The sequence below is a fragment of the Colossoma macropomum genome, unplaced genomic scaffold (assembly GCF_904425465.1).
Source record: "Colossoma macropomum unplaced genomic scaffold, Colossoma_macropomum, whole genome shotgun sequence".
NCBI classification, from domain to species: domain Eukaryota; kingdom Metazoa; phylum Chordata; class Actinopteri; order Characiformes; family Serrasalmidae; genus Colossoma; species Colossoma macropomum.
This window is the reverse complement of record NW_023494806.1, coordinates 26,308,041-26,318,248: the sequence shown is the minus strand read 5'-3', so window position 1 is coordinate 26,318,248 and position 10,208 is coordinate 26,308,041. Positions and strand designations below refer to the sequence as shown.

The 10,208-nt window shown below is 39.8% G+C and overlaps 1 protein-coding gene across 2 annotated transcripts in view; it reads left to right on the top strand.

Moving 5' to 3' along the window:
* Nucleotides 1-410: 410 nt before the first annotated feature.
* The window catches only part of pdzd2 (PDZ domain containing 2), a 118,976-nt gene continuing 109,178 nt past the window's right edge, over nt 411-10,208 (top strand). For both annotated transcript variants that reach the window (XM_036598293.1, XM_036598292.1), the window contains exon 1: nt 411-744. The gene's annotated coding sequence lies outside the window, so the exon portion shown is untranslated. The remainder of the gene's footprint in view (nt 745-10,208) is intronic.

Below are 10,208 nucleotides of genomic sequence, written 5' to 3'. Positions count from 1 at the left end.
CCTCAGCTGTGCTCTCCATCTTAGCTAATGAAGCAGGCCTCGCCATTCTGTTTTTCTAAAAGCAGGCAATAAATCTGTAAATGAGGTGCCACTGCTGCCTGAGTTACCCAGAAAAAAGGCTTTAGTCGAAGAAAAGAACTGTTGTCAGGCTAATTCGGTTTTTAGTCATATCAATTATCACTTTTATATAAACGTGCTGCTTTTGGAGACGCAATAGCGGGACGTAAACTGAAGCTGTACTAACACAAACTAGCCATCCAACAGTTTTTGGAGTGTAAAGCGAGGCTGGCGGGGTTTGTGTTTACAGCGGTGCTCACTTCTGATTGGACAGAGGAGAGTGAACTCGTCAGTGATTGGCCAACTCCTCCCACCACTCTGGCCACCAAACGGCACACTCGTGTTGACCCGACTCCAGCCACGGCTACGCTGCACCCCTCCACGAATACGAGGAGTGTGGAAGTGTGGTGTCACTCAGGGCACAACAGAGTCACTTTTAATAAGAAAGACTGGAGAAGTGAGCGGATACTACAGTGAAAGGGACCTCCTGAGTCACTGAGTCCTGCTGTAAAAGCTGTAAAAGTGCCTCCGGACTGACTAACCGGGCTCTCAGGTTGAGTTCAGAGCCCTCCTGAAGGAGCCTCACTCCGAGGAGTCTGGATTAAAACCGTTGCTTTGAAGCGAGGACGTGAGGCAGTCTGGACTCCTAGTCTGGTTCGGCTAACAAACTGTGCAAGAAAAGAGCAGGTAGGTCTCCTCTCAGCTCAGCTCCGCTGCTTTTCAACACGACCTCGGCGACTATATTTGGAAGTCAAAAACCGCTGAGAGAAAGAAAGTGTTACCGTATGTGCTGATGTCGGACTGTTAGCGGCTACTGTTGTGTTTTCCTCCTCCTCCTCCTCTTCCCGAGGAAAGGAAAGGGTTTGCCCATTTGTCCTGTTATTTAAATAGCCATCTCTTCCACCAATTCAAACGTATGAAATCTTCAAAACATTTTCATATTTTGGCAGCAGAATGTCTAATTGTGTTCATTAAGCTGTTGGCTCAGTACTTGGCTAGTCGTCAGGATAATTTAAGCTATTCCTGCGAGGCTGAAGTTGGCTTCCTATTCCCCAGCTTCTTGTTCGAATTTTCCCGTTCCACCTTAAATGGTGCAGCAGTTACATTTTGGCGCATCATGGGGCCCGAATGTTGCTGCTGCGCCATTTAAGGTGGAACGGGACAATTCAAATAAGAAGCTGACTTAAGCTTCGTACTGTTTCTCACCAAACGGTAAGTCTGATAGGATTAGTAAACCGTGGTTTAGCACGATAAATAGCTCTGTTTGCTGTTTTGTGGTTCAGTTCACTTCTCGTTGAGTGAGTGAGGTTCTAATAGAACACAACCGACCCGCCGTGGTGGTGTAACGGCCCCTCAGCAGCACTGGACACGGCTGAGGGCAGAGTTTGGCGGGTTGAGGCGTTTCAGTAACTCCTCCTGCATCTGTTTGAGCACATCTGTCTTTTTGTCTTTTACGTCCAATCACGTCTCAGCGGCGTCTTTGACTTCTGCGCTCGTCCACTCGTGTGGATTTGATTGCTATCATTGTGTTTACAGGTTTAGTCATTACACGTAATCGTGTCTCATTGTCCTTTTGTTTCAGCACTGAGCAGTGAGTATCTCCTCGTGTTTTACTGTTCTGGACCTCTGTTTTTAAAATTGTACTTAATGGGTTTATAATGGACCTAATAGTTCAGATAACACCCTCAGTTACATGAAACAAATGGATCTAATCTTTTTTTCTGAGAACATTAACATTTACACAGAAGTTGCTACCTAAAACCAGAGGTGGGTAGTTACTCACTTACAGATGGTTCTTCAAGGGTTCTTCAGTAAAGGCAATGGTTCTATGTAGATCAATGAATTCTATATAGATTCTTTTTGAAAATGGTCCTATACAGCACCAAAAACTGTTCTTCTGTTATTACAAGCTTGACGTTGTAACAACAGCAGAACCCTTTTTGTGCTACATAGAACCAGTTTCAAAAAGGTTATAGATACAGAACCATATATAGAACCATAGACATATAGATACAGAACTATATACACACATTCTCCATCAATTTGAAGAACATTTTCACCATGCTGAGAACCATTTAAGCATGCAAAGGGCTTCATAGTTCCGTATAGATCCATTGTCTTTACTAAAGAACTCTTAAAGAACTGTCTTTTTTAAGAGTGCGATGAAAAGAAGTAGCTGTGAAAACCCTACATGAATAGAAGTAGGTATCTTAACTGAACTGCAGTTTGTTAGGTTCTATACTTCACTTTCTTGAGCCCCTTTAGTCCCAAATAAAATGGTGACGCTTGGAGGTGAGAGGAATGACAGAGCAGTTCAGGAGCCAACAGAACGGGAATGAAATAAAACTCAAAAAAGAAGTTTGTCACTAAATGACTGGGTTGACTAAACTGGAGGAAAAAGTAGATTCTTCACAAATATACTACATAGAGGATAATCTAACAGCTTCACTCACATGAAACAAGTAGCTAGTCTTCTTCTGAGAATGTTACACAGCAGGCATATTCAGTTAACCTCAACAGAGTTCCACTAATCCAACTTTGTATGAGTGAAAATGCAGTTATTGGAGTATAAAGTATATGATTTACTAGGGTTAAATGGTACAAACTGATGTGTGTATCCAGTCTAGGTTCTCCATAGTTAAGTTGGATCTCATCTAACTCTGTATAAAATGGTTCTTGTGATTCACTCGTGAGGATAATTAGGTGATGCTGACAGCGCCCATCCCTCACATCTCTCTTAAGTGTTTCTATTTAAACAAATGATGAATGTTTTTGTTACTTGGAGCATTTGATTATTGGCCTGTGTGTTCTAGTGTATATAAATCCTGTAAACTGGTGAAGATTTGTATTTCTATAGCCAAGTTTTTAAACTGTATGACGAACATGCTTATTCAATTCATTCGACTGGCCAAACCTCTTGTAATTCCAAACGAGGATCTATTACAGTAAACAGACTTCTGTAAACTTTATTTTATCTTGACAGCCTCGTTCTCCATTTAAATATTTGCAAACACTTAATTCCAAATGCTTGCACCTACCTTTGGCGTCACAGAAAGGCAAGAGTTGGAGTAGGGCTGCCTGATATGGGCAAACTTCTGAATATATTGCAAATGTGAGATAATCTAATAATAAAAACACGCTGGATTTGACTTGAAATGGTTAAAGATGGACATCGTTAAAGATTGGCCTGCATTATTTTGACCAGAATTTTTTATGATTTCTGGAGCACATAAATGTCTCCATTTATCCAGACATCTTCAGAAACTCATCTGGAACATCTGAGGTTGGTCAACATACCACGTAATAAAAACTGGGTTAATTTGCTTAGTACAGCCTTTTAAAATAGAATAGTTCAAAGAACAATATCAATATAAACCCAACAAATGATACATTGTGCTGGGTTCAGCATACGCGGTGGAAAAAGTGAACAGTGATGTGTGTGCTGTGGAGAAAGCAGGGTAGTGATGAGGTGGTGAACCTCCGGTAACAGGAGAAAGATAAGAGAGCAGAACAGTTAGGGTATGTTGGGAAATGGCATGCTGCCCAGAAAGCACCATACTGTTCATCCGCCCAGGGACAGCACTGCTCCGCAGAAGGAGTACATCTATAGGTCTTCAACTGTTATGACGGACTGTGAGTAGAACAGAAGAGCAAATCTGGAGCACTAAGTCAGTGAAGACTGTGGGGAAGCCACAGGTACTGCTTTAGAACTGATGTCCAGCGCCCTATTTTTGCTTTATGTAAGCTTTGAGCTTGGCCAGAGGAAGGTCTTAGTGTGTGTTGTACTGTTGGATGCACTGTACATTCAACTTAAACAACCAGCTACAAGAACAGTTTCTACATGTCAGTCTGTCTTGTTAAGCTATAAGGTTAGGAACATGTTTAGCTGTACTTTTGGGAAGTGCACTAAATTTGATGGAATTTATTAATTCAAGCAACACACAGCAGACAAAATACCCACCAAGCTTTTGGACACTTCTTAACGAGTAAGTGCGTCCATACAGAAATCACCATGGGGGAAAGAACCCATGTATGCTGAAACAGCACTGACCTTGTACAACCTTCGCAGACTTCCCTGTGGTCTGAAATTGGTGGAGAAGTACAGAACTGTGCAAAAGTCAGAGACCATTCTTTGTTAATTTAAATGCCAGTCAAATTTACATAGAAGCCTCAGCAACTCAATATAATATTATTTTTCAGTATGTAGTGTGTCCATCCTTTGCCTTTATTACAGCTTTCATTCTTTTTGAGAGGCTTTCAATTTTTTAAGAAATCTGCATTGATGTTTTCCGCACCTCTGAAGTTCAGTCTTAGAAGTTGGTTGCATTTTCTGCTAATCCATATGTTGAGGTCAGTGATGTTGAGGTCTGAACTCTGGGATGGTCAGTCAGTTGTACACCAGCAGCTTCTTGACAGCTACACATCCATCCATAGTGTTGTTGTCTTCTCACAGTGGGAGGATGGACAGAAACACCTGTGGATGTTTTCAGATCTCTGTCAAAGATGAAAGCTTTAAGTACTGTTTACGTGATGGGGACTGTTTTGGTGAGTTTCATTGTCTCTATATCTTTTAAGTGTTTTTTTTAAACTCTAGTTTTGGAAACTGCTATTTTTCGCTTGATGTCAGTTGTCTTTACCCTTTCTCATATCTAATTTCCTAAGAAATATATTAATACTTTGTACTTAATGCAGTTTTGGCTGGAAATTTAAAAAATGAGAGGTATTCTCTGACCTCTGCACAGTAATGTGTGAAAATGAATATTGTTTTTAATCTGTAAATACTGGCAGAAAAAAAAAATTCTTTCCTTCTTCAAGTGTCATATGTTCCTGTTTGTTTAATAATTATAGTGCAGTAGTATTGGTATAAAGTGTTGGAAAGGGATGTAATGTTTTGATTCAGTTAGCAGTAAGTAGTCAGTAATAGACCTAATTAGCAAACCAAAAGGATTGAAGATGTCAAAAGTTTTCTAGACTTTGGTGGTGAAATTCAAATATAGCAGCCATTTTTTTATCATACATGCCTTATCTGAGGTACATGTTCTAATGATGGTAACATTATAGGAATAACCTGCAGGATTTTTGACTGTATTTGGAGAGGATACATTTCAAAGCCCTATATGAGGCCAGAAATAGCCATAATGGGTCAAGCCTGTCACGTGTAGACCTTCAAATCTGAACAAACTTACTGATTTTACTTAATTTGACTACCAATGTGATTTAGTCACAGAGCCTACATTCCCACAAGGTCAGTGATGCCAGGTGTGGGTCAGTATCCCTGTAGGACCTTTTGCATTTCAATATGGAATCTTTGTTGAACTCCAGCTACCTTTATACGTTAACATTCCTTGTTAACAAGATGTTTTTAGGAAATTCTGGATACCAACACTGTACAGTTTCCTAAGTCATTTTTTCCTGTACTGCGTAAATAAATTACACTGACCTTCAGCTAGACCAAACTGTCACACCCACGTAGATACACACACCGCCAGTTGCTTTCCAGCTGTTTGGAGAAAGAAGTAGACAGTAGGATTACTGTAGAGAGAGATTGCTAGATCATTGTAAACTCTTGAAAAAGCACAGGCCTGTACTTCTCTCTCTCTCAATCACCCCCTCCACCTCCACCTTAACCCCTTCCAGCAACAGATCATTTCTATGCTTCCATGCGTTGGTCTTGTGCCCATAACATACTTAGTAGAGTTTAGTTCACTTATAGTGCAAAGGGAGACAAAGAATAAGAATCACTCCAACATCTCATTCATTACGCATGACAATGAAAGAATCATTATATTTTAAGGAACATATAATGTAAAGTGGCACAGTCTAAACAGAATGAGGAACCAGGCCAAAGAGGGGTTGCTTTTTAATAAGAGTTCCTGACACCACTGGAAAATGCCAGAATGCATTTTCTTAGCATGTTTTGCCCAAAATGCATTTGCTGGCAGAAAGTGAAGCTGAGTCAGCTTGGTGTGGACCCAGACGCATGGTGTAGAATTAATTTCCTTTTGGATCTGTGAAAAGAAGAAACAGAATGCTTCCACAGTTGAAGGTCCAGAGGAGGCAAATATGAACTCCAACCACAGTGAAGATCTGACTGATAGCAGTTTGTCATGCATACTTCCTTGGTTCTGCTACCAGTAACCACCTGCCGAGTTTGAGTTTGTTCTGACTTGTAGGGCATAGTTTAAAGTTGCAATGTGTACTAACTTAGCTGTTGTGATAGAATAAGAATGGGTCTAAATAAATATAGATATAATGGAAGTGTTCCAATATTTGGATAGTATACAGAAGGTACAGTATTCATACGGGTGTTAGAAGCTATAACAAACACTTCCCTGCTTAGTGCCGAGTAGTATCAGAAGAATTAATGTGAACTCAGCCAGATGTGAGGTTTTATGTTGACTGATGCCGTGATCAGAGGCTTTGACTCTGTATTATATCACTGTCCACTCAGTCCACCCACTCACAGTACAGGCACTGAGATTCTCGGTACTTTTTCCAGCAGAGCCCCAAAGGTTAAAGGAATGATAAATCTAGTTTACACAGTTTCCCCTGACCCAGTCGATAAGACAAGAAGTATCAGAAGTTTGCTTCTTTAGTTTTGCACAGGAGCTATGAGGCTAATATAGATAATAAGTAGTGTAAGATTATACTTTGTAATGTTTTTGACACTATATGACATACTGTTATCTATAAAAATACAGTACAGTCCAAATTCAGGCTTCAAGATCGCTAAACAGGGTCATCCCTATGTTCCCAGGGCCCCTTATTTGCCCACTGAAATTTGTAGGAAACAGCTCTATATTCTCAGGGCCATGTTTGCCCTCATTGAATTTTTTTTAGACCCCGTGTTTCAGCCACATATTACCTCAGTCTTGTTTCCTCAACATGAGAAATAAGTATAATGGCTACACGTCTGGTATATTTACACATGTATATATTCTGATATAAGTAGATATTATTAGTAAATAATTAGGAAATTGGGTTTGTGGACATGCATTACCAAAGTTGACATTTGTGTTAACAGTGGACTCTCTGAGGACACCTTCAATAACAACATCTACCCCCTGATTTCAGTACTGTTAACATGCCCTCATCACCTGTTTTGCATTTCAAGTTTGATTAGTTAGCAAATTAACTCACTTGGTGTGTGTCCTTTCTCACTTATCTACGTTAGCCTCACAGCGCCAGTGCAGAACTTAAGAAACTCTAGACACCAAACATGTGTTGTCTGATGTACTACGTTTGGAGTAAGAGGAAAACTGAGAGGAAAAACGGAGTGATTGCGAGTTGGCATATCCCAAGTTTGCATTTTTTGAATGTGTATTTAGCTCTTTGACCTACATAGTAATAGCCAGCTTTTCACCAACCAGAGCATTCGCTGAAAAACCCAGCTGATATTATAAATAGACATATCGCTTTTAAATGGTGCCTTGCGCTGCTTGTGGTGAAGTTGTTCCCAGAAGGAATGCCACAGAGAAACTTGACTGATGCTCTGTAATCATGTGGTAGTATCACATTATTCATTATCATTATCCCAATTTTCCCACATATTCCTCCCCTTTGCATCTACAAGAAGTGTGTATATATATATATATATATATGCTAAAGGGGGAATCCCAGCAAGTGTTAGTATTTTTGTTGTCTTTCAGGATATGTTGGAAGAATTGTTCTTAGTTTGTACGTCTAAAGTGGAAGCACAGAGCCGTAAGGAAAACAATGGAGGTCATTGTTTTATTTAAATTTCAAAAGGAAGTCCCCACTGACATCTTTTTTTTGTTATAGAGCATCAATGTAATGATTAAAAATGTTGTTCAGAAGATGCAGAGGCTTCTCAAAGATTGGGATATTATCAGTTGTAGATTTTTGTTTCTTTATTTATACATTAATCTGTGAATTATAGTTAAAACTGTAGATATTTCTGCAAATGAAAGTTGAGACCATGTAGCTCATCATAAGTTTGTGTTGTGTTTTACTGAACATGTTTGTGTGCATGAGTTGTGCAGTTCGCTGGGCATTGAAAAGTTGAGCAACACAGGAAAAAAGTTAAAACAATCCTCAATGGGTGCACTTTACACTGTGTAAAGATGATATCAAGTTGGAATGTAAACTCTGTTTTACTCAAAGTACAACTTCAGATATGATGCATCACTAATCACATCAAGAAGTCTGTGCAACCATCATGAAGACCTGGATGCGGTTTGAGTCAGTTGAGAGAAGTTTTGGGGATGTGTTTACTATTGACTATTCTAGTGTTAGTAGTGTTAAACTTGGAGCTCCAGTTTAAAGCTAAAGAAGCAAAATTTGGACATCAAACCTGTCTTGGATGATCGACTACATCTGGAGTAAGTGGAAAATTGTGTAAGTCTGATATTTCGCCAGACCATTCCTTTAACCGCTTCAGACGTCTGGTACCGATCACCACTGCTTTCCAGAATTAGTCAAATTTTTATTGATCAGGCTATTTGATGGAGTAAGAACAGTCAGGGAATGTCTTAATATTTGCACTTACAACTACATAAGAACACAAAAGAAAAGAAGGTGGTGGCCTGGTACACGCCTTCGGATGTCATTGTTTCATGCTGGTTGGCTGCTTAAAAGAGCAGCACAGCAACTGGCTCATATGGTGCCTTCTGCCTCTTCATCTGTTTCTATTATTTTACCATACTGGGGTGAACTTTCCAAATGTTAACTGTTAGAGAGAACATCCAAAAGATATCCTACCACACTGCTTTGGGAAGTGCATCATAACAACTAAAATCAAAGATTGCTCTTTATAAGGGCCACTTGTTTATTTTTATTGCCAGTCTGTGCATTGTGTCCTGTGTAGGGCATCATTTGCATATGAGAGCCCACCATAAGTGCCCTGCATTGTCTCCATTGAGGACTCAGCCATGAATGAGGGCTTCTTTTTTTCCTACAGTGCCTCACCTTTGACATCTGTGTGTGTCCCTCGCTGTTGTTCCAGCCACCCCCCACAGCCTTCACATATTCAGCTGGAAATGACCCCTCTTGGCTCCACTCTTTGGTTTGATTTTTTTTTTGCTTCGAGATGAGCCCTTCCCTACTACTCAGGTCAGCCCTAATGCTGGCAAAGCCCCCTTAGGGAACATTAAATCATGTAGGCTCTGTTTTGTTGGGTTTTTAAGACATCCATTCATTCACTGGCACTGAAGATCAGAATGGCAGGGTTGGTTGTGTTGTCGCTTTAAATCAAAGCCCCACACGGCACAAACTGTTTTTTACTGTTAGGAGTTTGCTTAGTGAATCATTCCCTAGAGATGAGCTCACTAGACATGGAGGGCCATATGCTCGGCTTCGCCAGCAGACGCTGTGATTCTGATGTTAGCGTCAGAGTTTCCATTAGCAGAAGTTGGAAATGATGTTTTGAAAAATAATACTGGGATTATTTTTCAAAAAATTAATCAAAGTCACTCTTCTGCTTGGACACAGAACACAGGCCAAATTTGAACATGGAAAGAAAGATTTGAAGGAATACTCATCCTATTCTTTGTCTGCATCTGTAGCAAATGATGGAATATTATAGGCAATCATAACCTGTTTTTAGAAAACTAGCTGTAACAGAAAACTAGGTCTGGCTTGAATCATTTGAGTACTCAAGTGTTTATTTTGTTATGTTGGTATTCAGTTCTCTGTTTGGTATTCAGAAGCTTTGTACTTTTTTTCCAAGCTACAAAAATTGTAGCCTAAACTACAACACATTTCATCTGCTGTGGCTTTTAAATATAACAATTGTTGTTAATATATAGAAAATGATAAAATGATAAAAATAAATAAATTATATCTCATTTAGTTGAATACATCATAAGCTCGGAGCACAGTAAACTGCCATGTATCTGTTAAAGCTAAAAGAGCAGGGACCCCCAAGAAACATAAGTGAGTGCATTTTAGTGATTGATTCTTTTTCAGAAAAGCCCAGTGTAAAATTTGCAATAAGAGGCTAGTACATCCAGAGGCATGACAAGTTTAATGAATCGTCTCAGGTAGGTGAGTATAGTACCACTATTTTCTGGTGAGGATGATGCCAAAACCTCAGAGCCTCATTCCTGTCTGTTGGGGGTTTTTGGATGAGGAGACAAACACTGGCGCTGTTGCCTTGCAACAAGTCTTTTGGTCTTGATACCTGCCAAGCT